This window comes from Balaenoptera borealis, assembly GCF_965194805.1.
Source record: "Balaenoptera borealis genome assembly, chromosome: 6".
NCBI classification, from domain to species: Eukaryota; Metazoa; Chordata; class Mammalia; order Artiodactyla; family Balaenopteridae; genus Balaenoptera; species Balaenoptera borealis.
In genome coordinates, this window is record NC_138863.1 from 115,756,691 (window position 1) to 115,777,517 (window position 20,827).

At 39.5% G+C, this 20,827-nt stretch overlaps 1 long non-coding RNA gene across 1 annotated transcript in view; it reads right to left on the reverse strand.

Annotated features, from left to right (window-relative positions):
* LOC309631496 overlaps positions 1-20,827 on the reverse strand; it is a 549,237-nt gene that overhangs the window by 219,058 nt on the left and 309,352 nt on the right. The gene's annotated exons all lie outside the window — the stretch shown is intronic.

Sequence of the window (20,827 nt, forward strand, 5' to 3'; positions counted from 1 at the left end):
TTGATTAAATACATACAGACATACATACTTACGTAGATGTGTGTGTGGGGTGTGTCCACGCATACATATACTCCAAGGGCCATAGATCATCCTTAGCAGATATTGAAGTATTCGAATTGTTTTCTTTGCCTTCTGTGTGATGGAATTAAAGTAATGGTAAAGAGAGAGGGCTACTTTATTGCTGAGAGTACTTTTTCTCATTACATTCACAGCAGAATGTACCTTGTTTTATTCACTATTCATAAGACGAAGGTGTGTAAACTGACTTCTCTATCAGTTTGAAACTTTAGATAATGCCTCTGTGTCCTAATTGTTTTAAATGTTTAAAGAGGACAAGCATATAATATTGCTTAACATGAAAAATGTTATCAAGTGGAATAAAGACTATTTGTTGTTAAAGAAAATCAATTTGGGGGAATTTAATTGAAAACAAAAATATAAGTATTTTGAAACCGTTCTTTACCATGTGTTTCTTAACCATGATCTGTGGAGTCAATTTTATTTAATTCTTGAGACCTGTATAAAAGGAAACACTGTTTTTTCCCTACTCTGAGTATACTAAAATTAAAGAAGATATGTTTAAGGACATTTTCCTCAATGTAAAGAAAGTATTTGCTAAAGTAAAATTCTCTTTCACATTAAGTTGCAGATACATAGTTGATATACCTTTTGTCTTATGCACTGTGAATGTTAAATCCACATCCTGAATTTAAAATATTTGTGAGTTCTCCATGGGACTGTTTGTAAAGGTTTTGCATACTAGTCTTGAATAAACATTCAGTATCCAAAAAAAAAAAAAGAATCCTTCAGAAATATTCCATGTATATATAAGCTACTGTGCACATAGGAGAATTCCTTTTATTTAAACAGATTTGTGCTTTATTCTGCATTGTAGTTTATAGGATGGAGATAGCTCTTGCCAGGACATTGATTAAAACAGAGAAAACAGGCTTTGATGTAAGCATTCTGATAGGAACATATTTCTTTATTGTCTTGTCATTTAGTCTTAGCCATACACTGTCACCATGATGGATGCCACCAATAAAAGTGATTGTTCTCTTAATTTTAGTATGCTTAACACTTCACTCTGGAGGAAAAGCTGGCTGTAAATATTGGGCCCTGCGCTGTTCCTGGCCACAAATTTTGGAACTTGCTTCAATCTGGACTCATTACTCTCTGCATTTGGTGCGTAGCAGTTATACTGGGAACCCTCTTCACCATCATCCTGGTGGTTCTCTGCTTCTCTCTTGTATTGTTATCTCTTGTTTCTTATGTCCCATAAAGTATTCTGTCCTAGTTTACTTCTTCATTTTGGGGAAAAAAAAAAATCTCCTCATAGCTTTCTATGAAAGAAATTTGTGGGAGGTTAATAGCTTGAGAACTGATCGATTTGAAAATATTTTCAGTGTATTCTTATTCTTGATTGGTAGTCTGCCTGGGTATTGAATTCTATGTTGGAAATTGTTTTTCTTCAGAACTGTGAAGGCATTGATAACAGGTTTCACTGTTGCTTTTCAGAAATCTGAAGACTCTTTTTCTTCTAACTGGGGTAGTTAAATATCTTCTACTATCTCCAAATGGTAATGAGAAAACAGCTCTTTTGAGTTGCTGCCTAGGTGTTTTACATGTATGTATGACAATCCTGCTCACGCCCAGAGTGTGAACATTTAGGAAGGACCTGAGCTTAGGATTCCTATCACGAGCTCTGCCATTGCTTTTCCCAGGGCATCTTTTAAAATAACCATTTACAGTTGAGCCGATGAAAAATGAGTGACCTCTGTCCCAACCACCTTATAAATAACAGGGGCTTGGTACCCTGCCATCTCCTGCTTGCCTGTGACCTGGGATGGAGGGTTGCCCTTCCCCCAGCTCATTGCATCTTCCCTCTCCTCTTTGTGGGATCTCTAAGTAATAAATCTTTGACTTTATGTCCTTTGTGTGAATGTTCTGGGTCTTTCATCAAAACAACCCCTGAGTTTTCACTTCTCCGAGGTGGGAGCTGGGATGCGAGGGGGAGCTACCTGCTGGCCCGTGGGTGGGTGGGTGCATTGTGCCTCCTCATTCAGCAGGTCGTAATCTGAATATTCTTAACTTAATACACCATCAACTGGTACTCCAACACACCAGTGAGGTGAAGTTTTACAATATTATGCCTTCTGTATTATTAGGCATTTTGCTAGATTCTTGTAGGACTTTTCAACCTGGAAACTGTCCTTTAGTTTTGAGAAGTTTTCTTAAACTAGTTTATTCATGATTCTTCCTGTCCTATTCCTCTCTTTTCTCTTCCAAGAACTCTTTTAATTTCAATTTGTTTTTCTGGGTTGGACCTTCAGTTTTCTTATCTTTACTTTCTCATTTTCATCTCTTTTGTTTATGCTCTACTTCCTGGAGGTTTCTTCAAGCGTATATTTTATCTTTTTTTCTGAAACTCTTGATTCCTAGCATGCTTTTAATTTCTGAGTTGTTTTAATTTGTTCTCTGAATTTTCTTTCTTCGAATATCCTGTTCTTGCTTCATGGATGGAATATTTTCTATTATTAGTCCACTGATATTAAAAAAAATCATTTTAATCTTATCTCAACAACTTTCTTCTCCCTGTGTTAGTTCCTTTATATTTTTTGTTTGATTGTGTTGTCTCTATTTTTTATGTTAAAGGCTTTCCTTAGGTATCAAGTAATCCAGAATTGTCTGCTCATGACTAAGGATCAGGGTCTAGAAATCTATCAGAGGCTCTGAGAGTATAGCTTCACTATAGGATGATCTGAATGAGCTGTTTGCAAGAGAACCCCCAAAGATTGGTATTTATAGATTTTTATTTGGTGGCAGGGGGGCTGGTCATATTTTTCAGAGAAGAATCTTGTAATTTCCTGCCTAGGGGGTTGAAGGCTGATTGTTGTATTTCAGGACTGAAATGGGATCCAAGGCTGGAGAAAAGGAGATCCATGTTATAATGTTATAGACTGGCAAATAACTTGGTTGAACTGTATTCTAGTGTTTGTGGAAGGTAAACCTTGTAAGTAAGGAAGCTGGATGTTTTATCTGAGATATCTAAGCAAAGTGTTGAAGGGGTGGCTTGGTTCTCCCCGGCTACTTATAGTAAAATCCAGAAGAGAGAAATGAATTGGAGAAGGAATTGTTAAATGAAAGAAATCAGAATTAAATATTTGGGAAATTCTCAACTTATCTGTATTGTAAAAAATGAGAAATCTTGTTCTGAAGTGAACACTAAGGGTGTGGCTGAGCAACTGATAAGGACATTATTATGAGTGTGAACCACGGATCTGACCAGCCATATGGATCTAATTAGCCATGGGTATAACCAGCAGAAACATTGCCAGTGTGAACTGAAGGGATGGAGATGAGACAGAAATGAAGGAAGACTGTCAGATTTCTTAGATCCTACAGGACAAGACCGTAGATTTGTTTGGCTGTGAACATGCCCTGTTCTCCAAGAGAAGGGACAAATGACCCTCAGAGGCAATTCAAAGATCATCAAGGAGGATGCCTCCTTGGTTTCAAAGTGGGAGGCCACTCATCAAGAATGGAATCTTGACCTTGGACTTCCCAGCCTCCAGAGCTGTGAGAAATCGATTTCTGCTGTTAAACCATCTAGTCTATAATATTTTGTTGAAGCAGACCAAGCTGACTAATACGGAGAGTGTAACCTGGAACTTCCTCGATGTGTCAGTATTTCGGGAGAAGCAGAAATTGGGTAAAGTCTAGAGCATAAGATACTGTTGAGAAAAGAAAGCTAAAATGTGGTTGAAGTAGGGGGTTATGGATAGTCTATGGGATCGTGAAGACCCTTGGTATCTTTCAGGTCATGGAAAAGAGCACTAAGACTCATTGAAAGTAAAGCTCACTTGCCTAAGCATTTGATTTGTTAGCATTCCTAAGCCCAAGGAATGCTCAAAACATTTAGAAAACTGAGAGAGATGGGGGATGTGTTCTGCTGTGAATGAACATGTACCAGAGAAGATTCCATTGCCATTTTTTTTTTTAAATTTTATTTATTTATTTACTTTTGGCTGTGTTGGGTCTTCGTTTCTGTGTGAGGGCTTTCTCTAGTTGTGGCCAGCGGGGGCCACTCTTCATCGCGGTGCGCGGGCCTCTCACTGTCGCGGCCTCTCATGTTGCGGAGCACAGGCTCCAGACATGCAGGCTCAGCAATTGTGGCTCACGGGCCCAGCTGCTCCGCGGCATGTGGGATCTTCCCAGACCAGGGCTCGAACCCGTGTCCCCTGCATTGGCAGGCAGGTTCTCAACCACTGCGCCACCAGGGAAGCCCTCCATTGCCATTTTTAAGAGAGAGTGGATAAATTTAAAATGGGACCGTTTGATGTAAGACGCTGGGTAATGAATGGTTCAGCACATAATCTCACAGCTCCTTGTGGCATATTTTTAAGGTACTTGCAGATGACCTTTTACAGAGGTAAACTGCCTATAAGGGGCTGTAAGTGCTACATTTTAATAATGCTTCAGGGACATTAGGAGGAAAGTAACGGTTGTTATTTGGTGATAGGGTCCCATTATTAACTTTCAGGCTGCTGCTGAGTAGCAAATACAGCTTCAGCAAGAGATGTCTCTTCTGAGGCTTTAAGAATTGATCCAAGCTGGCAGAGCTTTATGCAGTAAGTTAAGGGGGGAAAGTAGAAAAAACGAGGAAGGAGAGGAAAAATGCTTGGAGTAAGAAAATCTAAGTGGTTCACTTTGGAAAAAAATATCGATAAATGGTTCACTCTTACGGAGAAGAGGCAATCTTTGAACTAGAATGGAGTATAAGGGAATCCTAGTTTTTACCCGAATTGGTCCATTTCCAGTCTTCTCTATAACGCATCCTGAAGGTAAGTTTTTCTGGGGATTTCCTATTTAGTTTATCTTATATAACTGCTAAATTAAAATAACAAGCTCATAATATTAGGGAAAGACCCCTCAAATGGCTTGTTTTTCTATGTACAGAAAGAAGTGAAAACTCTTTGATCTGGTAATCAAGACTATTTATACTTATAATGTGGACTTTCCAACCGGACACTTTCCTTCCCCCACTCATTACTTTCAGGGTATCCTGCTTAGAGCAGATTGATGTCCTTTCTGCCTGCTAATGTATTATGCTTATTCATAATTTCCTGCTTTTGTTGTGATATTCTTCCCTTCCTTTTGAATTACTACAGGCCAGAGATCAGCAAACTTTTTCTGTAAAGGGTCAGATGGTAAATATTTTCAGTTTTGTGAGCCATATGTTCTCTGTTGCAACTACTTAATTCAATTCAATTCTGCTGTTGTTGAATGAAGGCAGCCATAGATAACATGCAAACAAATGGGTGTGGAGGGAAGGACCAAGAAGGTGATACAGGAGGCTCCTGAACTTCCCTCCTTTCATGGGTGCACTGAATGTACAGCTACCCATGAAGCAATTCCTTCTGAAGGAAATCCAGAAATGAGATGAATGTCTCCTATACATCTGGAGAGTAAGAAAATACCCACATCAAGACAGGCAAGAAAGGCTGAGAACAATCCCACCCCAGCACAACACCATACAGTCAAGAGGGAACTGCTAAATCCCAGCTTCTGCCTGAAGAGTGAAGTGTTTGGGCCACACATACAGTGCTGATAACCTTTAAGGCTGACATCTGAGGGATGGGCCCCCTTGCTCTGAAAGCCAGTGGAGCCTGCATCCACGAGACCCACAAGACTATAGCATATAAAGAAGTAGTTCTTAATGGGGACCTGAGCAGCCCTTGTGGCTATCCCCCAGGGCTCAGTGCAAAGAGAGCAGGCAGAAATGCCTATTTCCCACTCTTTCCCTGAAAGGAGCCTGAATACATAGTTTCCAAGAAAAACAAGTCTGAATTGAACAACCTAATTTTACACCTCAAGAAACTAGAAGAGGAACAAAGTAAACCCAAATTTAACAGGAGAAAAAAATAACTAAAGATCAGATCAGAAAAAAATGAAGTAGAAACTAAAAAGACAATAAAACTAAGAGCTGTTTTTTTTTTTTAAAGGTAAGCAAAAGTGACAAACCTTTAGCTAGACCAAGAAAAAAAGAGAAAGGACTCAAATAAAATCAGAAATGAATGAGGAGACATTAGAACTGATAACACTGCAATATTAAGAATCTAAGAAACTACCAGGAACAATTATAAACCAACAAATTAGATAGCCTAGAATAAATGGATAAATTCCTAGTAACATACAATCTACCAAGACCAAGTCATGAAGAAATAGAAAACCTGAACAAACCAATTACTTTTAGGGATATTGAATCAATAATCAAAAACCACCCAACAAAGAAAATTTCAGAACAAGATGGATTTAATGCTGAATTCTACCAAACATTTAAAGAATTAATACTAATTCTTCTCAAAGTCTTCCAAAAAAACAGAAGAGGAGGGAATACTTCCAAATTCATTTTATGAGACCAGCATTACCCTGATACCAAAATCAGGCAAGGACACCACAAGAAAAGAATACTACAGGCCAGTATCCTGGATGCAAAAGTCCTCAACAAAATATTAGCAGACATAGATGCTAAACATAGATGCGAAAGTCCTCAACACAATATTAGCAAAACAAATTTAAAAGTACATTAAAGGACTGTTACAGTACACTATGATCAAATGGGATGTATTCCAGGGATGTGACGTAAGGATTGTTCAGCATCCACAGATCAATATGAGATATACCACATTAACAAAATGAAGGGTAAAAATCATGTGATCATCTCAGTAGATGCAGAAAAAGCATTTGACAAAAGTCAACATCTTTTAATGATAAAACCTCTAAACAAACTAAGTATAAAAGGAATGTGCCTCAACATAATTAAAGCCCGTATCTGACAAACGTATAGCTAATATCATACTCAGTAGTGAAAAGGAGAAATCTTTTCCTCTAAGATCAGAAACAAGACAAAGATGCTCATTCTCACCACTTTTATTCAACACAGTACTGGAATTCCTAGCCAGAGCAATTAGGCAAGGAAAAGAAATAAAATGCATCTAAATCAGAAAGGAAGAAGTAAAATTATCTCCGTTTAGAAATGACATGATATTATATATATTTAGAAGCCCTAAAGACTCCGATAAAAAACGTATTAGAAGTAATAAACAATTTCAGTAAAACTGCAGCTTATAGAATCATTATATAAAAATCAGTTGCATCTCTATATACTACCAATGAACTATTGGAAAGAAAAGACAAATTCTGCATGGTATCACCTATATGTGGAATCTAAAAAAACCCCCAAAAAACAAAAAAAAAGTCAAACTCAGAGAAGCAGAGACAAGATGTTGGTTTCCAGGGGCTGAGAGAGGGGAGAAATAGGAAGAGACTGGTAAATGGGTATAAGCTTTCATTTATAAGATGACTGGTAAATGGGTATAAGCTTTCAGTTATAAGTCTGAGAATCTAATATATAGCATGGTGACTATAGTCAATAATATTGTGTTATATAACTGAAATTTGATAAGAGAGTAGAACTTAAGTGTTGTTTTTTAAAAAGAGTATAAGTATGTTCGGTGATGGACATGTTAATTAACTCATGGTGGACATCTTTTCACAATGCATATGTATATCAAATCATGATGTTGCACACTTTAAGTATTTTACAGTTTTGTCAATTATATCTCAGTTGAGCTAAAAAACAACCCCCCCCCCCCAAATCTCAAATGTGTGTGGCCAGATTTGGCCCTCTGGTTGTAGTTTACCTACTGCTGCTCTAGCATCCTGAATCCTACTGTGAAAGAAGCCAGTCAAAAAAGACAGTATATTGTATGACTTTATTTATATGAAAGGTCCAGAACTGGCAGATGTATAGAGATATAAATTAGATTCGTGGTTGTGATGGACCCAAGCCCCATGTTCTCTCTAAGACCATCCTCAATGCATTTCCCTTTGAATCTCCAAAGGTGCCAAGATTTTCACTTCATTGTCTTTATGGTTTGTGGTCAGTGTTAGCTTGGCTAGAGTATGCTTCTCCCACCCTTTTCAGGGTTTTTTTCTCTCTCAGTTTCCCAGTCTCATGTCAGAAGCTGAACCAGAACTGGAAATGACATGGGTTTTTTGTTTGGTTTGGTTATTTATTTGTTTGTTTCTTTTTTTTTTTTAAATAAATTTATTTATTTATTTACTTTTGTCTGCTGCGCGCGGGCTTTCTCCAGTTGCGCTGAGCGGGGGCTACTCTTTTGTTGCGGTGCACGGGCTTCTCATTGCGGTGGCTTCTCTTGTTGCGGAGCAAGGGCTCTAGGCACGCGGGCTTCAGTAGTTGTGGCTCACGGGCTCTAGAGTGCAGGCTCAGTAGTTGTGGCGCACGGGCTTAGCTGCTCTGTGGCATGTGCGATCTTCCCAGACCAGGGATCAAACCCGTGTCCCCTGCATTGGCAGGCGGATTCTTAACCACTGTGCCACCAGGAAAGCCCCTATTTGTTTGTTTCTTATGTCAAGCTGAATCAAATCAAAGGAAATTTAAGAGCTACAATCACTGTCCCACATCCATTGTTCTTAGTTCTCAACATTCTTTTTTCACTTATATCACACACTGATAGACAAAGAAATAGTGTCATAGGGGTTCCCCAGGGTGACCCAGAGATCAAGTCAGGGATGGAGGTGGAGAAAAGTTCAGATAGAAAAATTCTCTCTTCCTTCATCCTCTTTCAACTAAACAAAAAACAGCAACAAAATGAACATGAAATACATAAGAAAATCCTTACCAAATCTAATTTTAAAATAATACTATTTTCCTCTGCTTTCCTCTGTCACCCGAGAGCTACAATGCTTGAGTTAATGGTTTATTATTGACCAAGAGTGATGATCATGGTTGCATTTAGCCAAACCTGGATTCTTTGTGATTCTGGGATTCTGATGAACTATTTAGGCTTGTATTTCTCTGCCTTGCTTCTCATATTCTTATGTAATATCCTGAGTATTTGGACTCAGGAAGTGGCAAATGTTATGCTTGCTGGGTGAGACATTTGAGGTGAGTGGTTATAGCTCGGGAAATCTTACCTATATGTTCTTCCATTTAGAAAGTTCTCAAAGTATTCTATGAGAACTTACAGGAAAATAAAAAAAAGAAATCAAGGCATACACACCCATGAAATTTAAAAACATAAAGTATAAACATATGAAAGTTAAAATGATTCATTCTTCACTTTAGCTGTTAGATAAAACATGAATGTGAAATTAGCAAATTAAGTTAGATTGATATCTCATCTGGTTAGTAACATAGTATTAATAGCTCAGGCAGGTTCATTATTTATTTATTTATTTTTTAAAATGAATTTACTTATTTATTTATTTATGGCTGCGTTGGGTCTTCGTTGCTGTGTGCAGGCTTTCTCTAGTTGCGGTGAGCGGGGGCTACTCTTCCTCGTGGTGAGCAGGCTTCTCATTGCAGTGGCTTCTCCTGTTGCAGAGCACAGGCTCTAGGCACGCAGGCTTCAGTAATTGTGGCACACAGGCTTCAGTAGTTGTGGCTCACGGGTTTAGTTGCTCCATGGCATGTGGGATCTTCCCGGACCAGGGCTCGAACCTGTGTCCCCTGCATTGGCAGGCAGATTCTTAACCACTGTGCCACCAGGGAAGCCCCCATTGATTATTTTTACGCCCCATATGACTAGATCTTGTTTATAAGGCGGCCTCTGAGGGAAGGAAATGTGGAGCAATCCGTTATCAACAGGCAGAGATTCTGTGACTTTTTAAGCACCAAATGGAGTCTATGAGCCACATTAACATCTGATCAGGAGAGTTTCAGGTCATAATTAAAGTCATTGAAACAGGGTGTGCTCTACAAGACGGACAGCCTGTTATAATGATAGAACAAGACATCAAAATCCCTCATCTGACTTCTTCCTGGGTGTTTTCTATCAAAACTTCCACCTGCTTCCTCACTTTTACCATTATTCAGAAAAATGACTATAGTGTGACCTGAGGTAAAGCCTTTTGAATTTTCATTAAAATAAAAAAATCAGTATGAAAGAAAAAAATCGCTATATTGTCAGTAATACCTCTCTCACTTTTCCTTACTTAAAAAGGATCTGAATAATTTGGTAGACATGGACTGATTATGTCATATTGGGATTTCAATATTAAATTATATCACACTGAAGCCGTATGGAATTGCCATTTTTGACAGTCAAAAAGAATAAAATTCCAGTAATTTCACTGAACCCAACTCAGTCATGAGAACAGTTATTCATTGGTTCTTTTTTTCTGTGTCAGACACTCCGCTGTGTAAAATCTGTATTTTCTTATTAACCCTCATAATAACCATATGAGTAGTGCTAGTAGATCTGCATCAGTCCCTCCCCACTCCCGCTTCTACCACAGCCACATCGAATAGACCTTGAGAAGCTAATGAGTTTTCAAGACCAATCCCTTATCTCATTCCCGACCCTGCACTTCCTACCACGTTGCCCCTCCTAAACTCTTTTTTTTTTTCAAACTTTTTTCAGCATCTTTTTTTTTTTTTTTCTTTCTTAAATTTTATTTATTTATTTATTTATTTATGGCTGTGTTGGGTCTTCGTTTCTGTGCCAGGGCTTTTCTCCAGTTGCAGCGAGCGGGGGCCACTCTTCATCGCGGTGCGCGGGCCTCTCACTGTCGCGGCCTCTCTTGTTGCGGAGCACAGGCTCCAGACGCGCAGGCTCAGCAGTTGTGGCTCACGGGCTTAGCTGCTCCGCGGCACGTGGGATCCTCCCAGACCAGGGCTCGAACCCGCGTCCCCTGCACTGGCAGGCAGACTCTCAACCACTGCGCCACCAGGGAAGCCCCCTAAACTCTTTTTTATAGAAACTTTTGCAATCATACTCTTGATATAGGCATTGCCATCATCATACACTTTTTTAAAACTATTTTTTAAAATTGAGGTATAGTTCATTTACGATGTTGTGTTAATTTCACGTGTACAGCAAAGTGATTCACTTACACACACACACACACACACACACACACACACACATTCTTTTTCAGATTCTTCTCCATTATAGGCTATTACAAAATATTGAACATAGCTCCCTGTGCTATACAATAGGTCTTTGCTGTTTATCTATTTTATATACAGTAGTGTGTATATGTTAATTCCAAAACCCTAATTTATCCCTTCCCCCCTTTCCCCTTTGATAATGATAAGTTTCTTTTCTTTGTCTGTGAGTCTACTTCTGTTTTGTAAATAAGTTCATTTACATCAGTTTTTAGATTCCACATATAAGTGTTAAGATATGTGTCTGTCTCAGTCTGACTTCACTTAATATGATAATCTCTAGGTCCATCCATGCTGCTGCAAATGGCATTATTTCACTCTTTTTTATGGCTGAGTAGTATTGCATTGTATATATGTACCACGTCTTCTTTATCCATTCATCTGTTGATGGACACTTAGGTTGCTTCCATGTGGGCATTGTTCTCACCATACACTCTTGACAGACAGGGAAATGGAAGCTCAGGGATTTGAGGAAGGAAGAGGGTTAGAACATAACTAAGGCAGGATTTAAATCTGTGTCTTCTTGACTCAAAATGTTGAGGTCCTTCACTCATCTCGTTTTATCTGTTTTATGACTCAGTTGCCCAATGTAAAGCACTATGAAGGTGATTTAACCCATTCAGACCAAATTGAATTTACCTTTTAAAAATTTAACTTTTACGCAATTCATCCCACCCCCCTCCTTATATACACTACTATGTATAAAACAGACAACTAATGAGAACCTACTGTGTAGCACAGGGAACTCTATTCAGTGCTTTGTGGTGACCTAAATGGGAAGGAAATCCAAAAAAGAGGGGATATATGTGTACATATGGCTGATTCACTTTGCTTTACAGCAGAAACTAACACAACATTGTAAAGCAACTATACTCCAATAAAAATTTTTAAAAAAAGTTTACCTTTTTGGGGCTTCCCTGGTGGCTCAGTGGTTAAGAACCCTCCTGCCAATGCAGGGGACACGGGTTCAAGCCCTGGTCTGGAAGATCCCATATGCCACGGAGCAATGAAGCCCATGCGCCACAACTACTGAGCCTGCAAGCCACAACTACAGAAGCCCGCATTCCTAGAGCCTGTGCTCTGCAAGAAGAGAAGCCCACGCACAGCAACGAAGACCCAATGCAGCCAAAAATAAATAAAATAAAATTTTAAAACATTTACCTTTTTTTTTAGAGCCAGTCGAGGTAGATAGAGATGGTCGTTTTGTCCTTGTCTCCATCTGTTGTCAAAGACAGAGGACCTCAGAAACTACCGGAACAAATGGTTCTAAATGTTAGTGTATTTCTGTGTCACTGGGGTAACTTTCTACAAGTGAAGTATTCTGGGTTCCTTCCCTAGAGATTCCCAATCCAAGTCTGGGATAAGTCCAGAAAAGTCCACTTTTCAATAAGTTTCACCAGGTGATGCTGGTGGGAAACTTCAGGAAAAAACTTGGACAAATGTAAATCTAGTCCAACTGCCTTATTTTATTTATAGATGAAGAAAGGGGAGTCACTCCAGAGCTGTGAAGCTGCTAAACTTGCTTCTTTGCTAGTAGCATCGGTGCCAGAACTAGAACTTGGGTCGTTGGACTCTTAATCAAGTAGTACGATTTTAAAACTTTATGAATATATACACTAAGCATTACTGTAGATTAAATAAATGACATGTCTCACATATGCAGTATTTATCAATATGCACATGAATGCTTTTTAGCCCAGTAAATTAATTTAAAGCTCTGCGGAATTCAGTGTACTGTTTTTATTATATATGTTTTTGCCATCATCACTCTGCAGAGTTTCTTTTAGGTGTTAAATAAGGGTCCTCACAACCTGACCATCCTGGGGGCCATGGTCTAGGGCTCTTTTATTAGCTCTGCTCTGGCTGAGCTTAGCAGCTCTGGCTGCTGCTGCATCCTTTATAGTGGTCAAAAGTAGATGCTATAATTAGTGCTTCCACTTGCCAGCTTGCTTAGATCAGCTGGGGACATTAAAAATCAGCCAAGGCCTGAAAGCAATCAAAGTGAAATTGGATGAAACTTTTAACGATATCTTCAAACAGAACATTTCCCAAAAGTCACCGTTTGCAGACTAGCCAGGTTTGGAAACCCCAACTTTAGCTATTTAGAATGAACAAGTACATCATGTCCTCTACAGAAATGGACCTGAAACAAGCCGGATCCTTGGCCCTCTTAAGAGATGCTATGCATTTGAAGAAGGTCTTGGATTCGCCCAGTCAAATGCACACCGGGGTGGGTTTGTAGCTATTCCTTGCGTGTGGCGAATAGGCAGACTGAACAAGAATCTCCAGATGAAGAAAATGGGAAGATGAATATGGGGACTGAACAGGAGAGTATAAAGAATCCCCTCCCCCCTCACTCCACCAACACCATGTGAGTGGTAGTTGTGAGCTCCTTGTACTTGGTGAAATGTTCACACCACGTGTGGTTCAGAACCTGCACCTTACAGGAGACTTGCAACCCTGGGGCTCTTGTCCTCTCATCTGGGAGCATGCTGTGTTGTTCTCTGTCAGTTATCTCCATCAGTTTACTTATGCTAGTTTATAAAGACTATTTGCATCTTTAACTGTGCCTGTTGGTGTCTTCTCATCAATCATGTCCCACAGTCCTGTTGTGACAACCATACACCCATATTTCTCAGGCCATACCAGGAATAAAAGGAAGGGAGTAACAAGAAAAATTAATAGTAATAATGATGGTCATTTGGACATGTCACCTCTGCCTATTTCTGCAAGTCTATAAATCTAAGGCGAGGTCTTAAGATGCCTGCTGGTGTCCTGCAGACGTCTTTTCTAAAGCCAGTTCTTCAATCTCCAAATGTATTTAATCTCTGTTTCCTTGTCCTCTGTCTTCTTAATGCCCACTTTCTTTATCAGCATTTGTTTTGTTAGTCTATTTGATGGGCATCTATTGTTTAGGCTTTTAAGACTTTCTGGAAAGCCCTACCCTCTTCAGTTTGGCCTGAATGGGTTGGATCACCTTCATAATGCTTTGTATCAGGCAACTGAGTCACGAAACATAAAGCTACTGTGATGTGGGTGAAGCAACGCAGCATGTGACTTGACTGGGGTTTAAATCTTGCCCCAGCTATGCTCCAACTCTCTTCCTTCCTCAAATCCCTGAGTCTCCCTTTCACCATCTGCCAAGTCGAAGAAAGGCACGCCCCTCTGCCAATGCCTGTCCACAGAGGTGTAGCTCATAGGACGTCCTTGTTCCACCTAGTGTCTCTCTTCCCTGCTTCCTTGGTTAATCGTGCTCAGTGGCTCAGCAAGGCAGGGCTCCCACATGCCCTGATATCCTCAAATTCCCTTTCAACCAGGATTTCAGCAGAGCGTGAGAAGTTTTGAGGTGCGGTTGCAATTAGAAAAAAAAATTACGGGTGCTCATGGAATTGACTTAGACAAGATTTCATGCAAAAAAATCTGCCTTTTTTCAATTCCTATATGTTAGATTTCCAGGCAAATCAGTTATTTCTTAGGGAATGAAAATTTTGGTAGGACTTCAGAAATGACAGATTTCCAGGTGAAAATTGCCTGAAGGCCTGAACTAACCAATCACCATGAACCACACTCCAAACCTCTAATTCTGAAATATCATGTTACATACTTTTCAAAACTCTGTCTCTGGTGCTTAGTACTTGGGCCACTTCTGACCACCCATGTGGAGAAATAAAATATATTTTTAAAAAAATGCGGATCATCTTCTTTTCCTCAACCTTGTTTTTAAGTACCATATCTCCCTCTGATGCTCTGTGCTTATTCTAGGACATTTTCCAAACCTTTTGATATTTCCTGGCCCTGACTCTGCCCTGTCCTTATGTGACTGTCTACCTACAACTAATAAAAAAATCTAATTCATATTAAAGTATACTGAGGACAAATGACTTACCCAGATATCAGGGGATTATTATCAAATCAAATCAAACCAAATAGATAAACCTAAAACAAATTCAGATCTAATAGTCCTGGAGGGATTATAATGTATGATTTTGATTTTAAGTGCCCTGAAAAGATTATTAGAAGCATTAATGACCATTTTTCCAATATTGGGCAACAGTGTGATTGCTTGATTTTGTTGCATGTATCCTAGATAGACCCTTTAAAAAGCAAAGCCATATACTGACAAAGTGGATCAGGCTGTTTGCAAGTATGAAAATAAAGAAACAATTATGTAGCTGGAAATATACCAAGTAAAGAACCTATTTCTGAGAGATGGGTAAGAATTTTTGAGAACAAGTTTCTTTGAAAAACAAAATTATGCTAGGGAGGAGAGATGTCACATCCTCTTGAATTTTTGGACTCAGATATAAATTGACTGACCTAAATATAGAGAAAGTTGGTTTGTAAATTGAAAATGCATTAGGACCATTTGCTCCCATTCCCACAGGACTGCACTGTTTGGGAGAGATGTGTCTGGGGCCATATTTTGTTTGGTTTGAAAGGACCTTGAAGACTGAAGGGCAGAGTTGGTTCTGCTTTGATTATTGTAATGCCAACATATTTTTATTCAGTGCAAGCCTGGTGATTCCTAGTCAGAGGGGAAAGGTACTTGTTTAATGAAAGATTTCCTGGATGAAGGAAGGAACACATGGTAGCCTCAGGTTTTCTGTCATATTGGAAATAAATGTAAAAATATGTGTTTGCCTTTCTAGGATGCTACATTGACTTTAGGTGTTCAGATGCAGTTTAGAGAAGACCCTCCAAATGTCAGTGGACTTCAGGAAGGCATCACATCTTAATGTGGCGTAACACCAGCAGTCAGGGACGAAAAATAGATGGGTTTACAAAACAGCCAAACTGGATGACTGTGACCCTGAAGGTTGCTTTGCCTTTATTGTAGTTTAAGGAGTGCACTCTGATCTGAGCTAATGACACATTCTAGTCCTATGAATCTGAAGATATCATTTGATTTCCTCAGAAGATGCATTAAAGCTTCCTAACAGGAAGCTGAAAATGAAAAGTATTTTCAAGTTTCTCAGGGAAAAAGAATTCTATAATTTCAAGACGAGAAGGAGAAAGAGGAGAAGCACATTGATTAGACAGGCACCTAACGTAAATCAGGAAGCAAGCTATGTGCTCAGAACCAATTATTCTGTTTAATTCTCACTACCACCTTGCCAGTTCCATGTTAATATCCTCCTTTTACTGATGAGCCTGGAGGTCAGAGTAGCCTTCTCCAGGTCACAGAGTTAAGAAGCACGTGAGAAGACCCTTAGCTCCTTCCTGCCCCTGCCTAACAGGGCATAGAAGTAAGTCAGACTTCCAGGCTCAGTCAGGGCCAAGTGGTTCAAACAGGACTGCTGAGGGCCTTGGCTTTCCCCTCCCAAACAAACACACTGGGCTGTTTTGGGCAAACAGGCCTTGTACCCGGGGCTCAGGGATGAGTCCTTGGTATCTGCGTGTCCCAAGCGCATGGCTTCCCTGAGTGGCCCACTCCACAGGACAAAGCTTCTAATGGGGTCCCTCCCTTTTTAGTTAAGTTCATTAACCTCGTCTAGTAGTCTAGTCACAGTTTATGGACTCTTGATGGAGTCCTGGTTCCCTGTGTGGCTTTTTCCCAATCTATTCTCCAAGCTGTCCTACGGTCATCATTCTGCTTGTTCCTAAGTACCCCACGTTTCCACTGAAGAGCTAGTAATATCTTAAGCCCTTGCCCAAGAACTTCTAACATCTGAATGTTGAATTTCCCATGGAAAATCTCAGTCATCCCTTCTACCACGCATGAAAATCTCTAGGAACGAATTCCCTTTGGAAAGTAAGACCATTTGTGCTTGAGCACTCTCCTCTTTGGAAATTGCTTCCTTATACAGAGCCCAAATATGTTGAGCTACCTACAGCTTTCACCCTAGCCCTCGTTCTCAAAGAAGTTAACTGATGTTTTTCAAAGGCTCATAGCAAGTAGGCGACAGAGTTAACCACCATTCCTCAGGCGGCAAATGAGAAGGGTTTGGAACTGAATCAAGTTCCCAGGCTTAGACTGACATTCATTCATTCAAAATATACTTTTTGTGTTCCTACTAGGTGGCAGGCACAGTTGTCATTGCTTGGTGTACATCAGTGGACAGAAGCCATGAGCAATAAGTCTAAACCCTGTTCCATGGGAAGAACCTTTAAATATTTGAGGTCAGTTATCTTCTTACCATTGAGCCATCTCCAGGCTTACAGGCTAAATCTATCCAGTTCTTTCTGTATGCGATACGATGTCATCATCCTTTATGCGGAGCCTCATTAGAAAAGAGGGCCAAAAGAAAATGGGCCACATTCCTTTCCTCTTCATCACACCCTAATGTCTAACCAATAGTAACACTCAATAAGTAGTTGTCAAAAAAATAATATGACTGCATCTTGCTTATTTCTGGAACTCTTCTAATTTGGGCTGGAACTTGAACTGAATCTCTTTCAGCTAGATTTATAAATTTACTCCCTGAATAATGATAGAAATCCTTTTACAGTATGGGATAAGATTGATCACAAGGTGTTGTTTTAAGGAAACTACACAAAATAAAAGTGTAAGTGGACTATTCATGTCAAAGGTAGGCATTGAAATAAAGAATAAGCTTACAGCCAGAGATCCTAGAACCAGTGAAAATGAGGACCACAGCACATCAGAAAAGGGTTGTGGATATTTGGAACTTTAGGTTTATTTGTCCAAGTAAAGAATTCCCAGAAGAGCAAACCCCATTATAAAGGATTTTTATTATTATCAGCGTATCAGTGTATCTTGAACTGTAGCTCTCACCAGCAGAACCCACCATTTCTGCATGAATGTATTTTAAATAAATGTTTCCTGTCTTTTCCTTTGAACTCCTAGCATTTAGTGCTAACGACCATTATTTAACTTACTCTTGTACTCTGGCATCTCTTAAAATACTATACTGTTACGTGTTTGGTGTTATTTTACTTTTCCTTCTTTTGCATGATTCTTTGTCTCTTTAACCAGAGTAAAGTTACTTTTTGAAAGCAGTGCAATGTTTTTCACTTCTTTCTGAGTCTCACAAAGTCTACAAGACATTGTTGTATTAGTCAGGCTGGACCAAAATGCTGTAACAAATAGATCCACAGACATATAATGGCTTAAATGCAATGTAGCTTATATCTTACTCATTTAAGCAAGCTGGCTGTTCTTGTTTATAAACATGTGAATTCAGGGCTAGTAACTTTCACTATCTATTTCCTCCCTCCCCAGAACTTTGCTGCCGCCTTCCAAGTTTGCAGAAGCTCAAAGAGCTTAGCTGAGCCACATCCCATTCTTAAAACATGGCTCACAAATACAAACATAATTTCCAGTCAGTGTTACTGGAGATTTGAAGCATATGGCCATATCAGAGGCATAGGGGATATAGTCCTTTCCTGAGCAGCCACTTTCCAGACACAAGTCTGTACTCTAGAAGGCAAAAATGGATTTTGATGGGCAACTAGCTGTCTCTGCTAAGCACAAAGTGGGTTTACCAAATATTTGTTTATGTATTTATATCAGCAGTAAAGATTCATCGCTTTTATTTCTCCTTGGAACAGTGCTATTAAATGCCTCTTAGAAATTTTAGAAAATTCTGCAGTAGTGTGCACTAGATTGTGCATTTCTTCAACAATGATTTGAAACATTGCTGATGTTTAGGGAGATGTGAAGCAATTTAATATTATTAATTGCTAACAAATGGATAGGATTTACAAGAATTGTCAAAGCTTAAAGCTCCAAATAATCATTCCTCACACAGGAAAATTTATTGTGCCATTATGCTTATTTCTATCAGGGTTCCTATAGTGCAATCGCTGTTCGCTATTAAATTTTTATTGCGCATTTAATTTATCTTTCCCTCTAGTGGGGAAATGTATTAGAGAATTCATTCGACACTCGTACCATCGCCCCTTCTCTTTTTCTCACTCTGCTCCCCCTGAAATAGATAGGAGTATATTTGTATCTTGGTATTAATTATACAAAAGCTGAGGAGAACAATGCTTGCTGCTGCCTGAAGGGAATTATCCAGCCAGAATTAGCTTTATGGAAAACCAAGTGGACTTCCATTATAAACATCCATTTTCAGTGGTTTATAAAGAGGTCTGGAAAAAATCCATTTATAAGTTAAAGCTTGCTTTTCATCGATTAAAATAGAAAGTAATTTTGGTTTCCAAATATTAAAGGCAGACGGCTTGTTAAAGGTTGAGGTTGAGGGGCTATTTTGTTTATAAAGTGCTGTATTGAAAATGAGGGTTTATGTTCCTGAAGGTATAACTTTTATGTGCGAAGGTTAGAAATCTCATTCCCTGCCCCTTTTCCTGCCTCTAGAGTTATATATAGTTGAATCAAGAGGAAAACAATGAAACAGCACGGAAGAACCACCTTTTTTTCATCACCAATGCTTTTTTCTTAACAGGGCCCGATTCAGTGGAAACACCCTATGCTTTGGTCAGTGGAATCACTCTCTTGACTTTTGGAAAGATTTCTAGCTCTTGGGCCTCATTCACTAAGACAGAAGTCAGCTTGGATTATTGATTAATCTTAAGCTTTGGTCTCTCACAGGATTTGATAACATGATGCAACTATTTTTTTCACACATTGAACAGCTACCAAAGTTTTGTTTGTGTTTTGGGTAAGAGGCTGGACATGACAAAATATCAGTGATCCCATTTCTAGAGCCTAAGTGAGGTTATATATTTTTTCCTTTGAGTTAATACAACTATAAGGCCTGCTGAACTCAGAAGGGAATGCATAGCTGTCTTCCCTCTGGCAGGAAGAATCTCTGAATCCTCTGAAGACTGGTGGTTACAACTTTGATATGCCTTCATTCCCACCCCACTGAGAACACCTTTTCCCTTGAGCACACTGAATGCATTTAATCTACTTACGTATTTGCCAATGACTATATTTGTCTATTTCCTTATAGACATTGACATTAATGGCCTGGAGAACAGTGTAATTAGTGCTTCAGAAGAAATAGCATTTAGATCTGACATTTACAGGGTTTTGATACTGGACAGTAGCTTGGGGCTTAATAGTTTTTGAGTAATTTCTCCATCTTTCCCTTACTACCTGAATGTAACAGCCAGTCGAGAAAGACTGAGCAACCACCAAAGCTGAGCTGCCTTCCCCATTCACCTCCTGAGGGCAGGGTTCTGGAACCTCCTAAATTATGTTCAGCCTGACACACCATCCAGCGGGACTTCCACTTTGGTCATGACGTACTCTTGCAACCCTACTCTCTAGGGTCTTCCTGTCCGCCTCAGAACCACCTGGAACAAACTCTTCTTTTTCTGATAATTACTGATTATCATTAGGTACAATGCCAGGGCTTGGTTGGCATCATTGACCTGAAGGGGCACACTTCTCCGAGTGCTAACCAGCATACAATGCTTAGTAGCTGTTCAGTACATGTTGTGTCTGTGTTGCTTAACACTTTGACTGATCTGTTCCATAGGCTTAGGAGACCCACCTGACAACGCTTTTCCTTGAACTGATTCTCTAGCTCCCTCCTGCAAGATCCCACCAGACACACATGCTCACCCTAAACTGATCTTGACACTGTTAACTGGTTTATAAGTGACTGAAGCCTACTCAAACTGGTCCAAGATGAAGGAGGTGATTGTTTTAAGAATAGAAGAGGCTACAGAGGTGGAGGAAGTGGCAAGTCAGTAATTGAGACTGCTCCTTCCATCTTTCATGGGCTCCTGGGAACTCCCATCTCAGACTTTTTCCATATATTTGCTTCATTTTCTTAGTTTTTCTCTGCAGAACAACTTTCTCTCAAGCTCCCCTTTTCTGCTTCCACATTAATTTACTTGTAAGTATCTTGGTTTGCATGGTCCTTACTGCAGCCCTGACTCTCCAGGAGTATTTGCTTTAATCACACACCATCA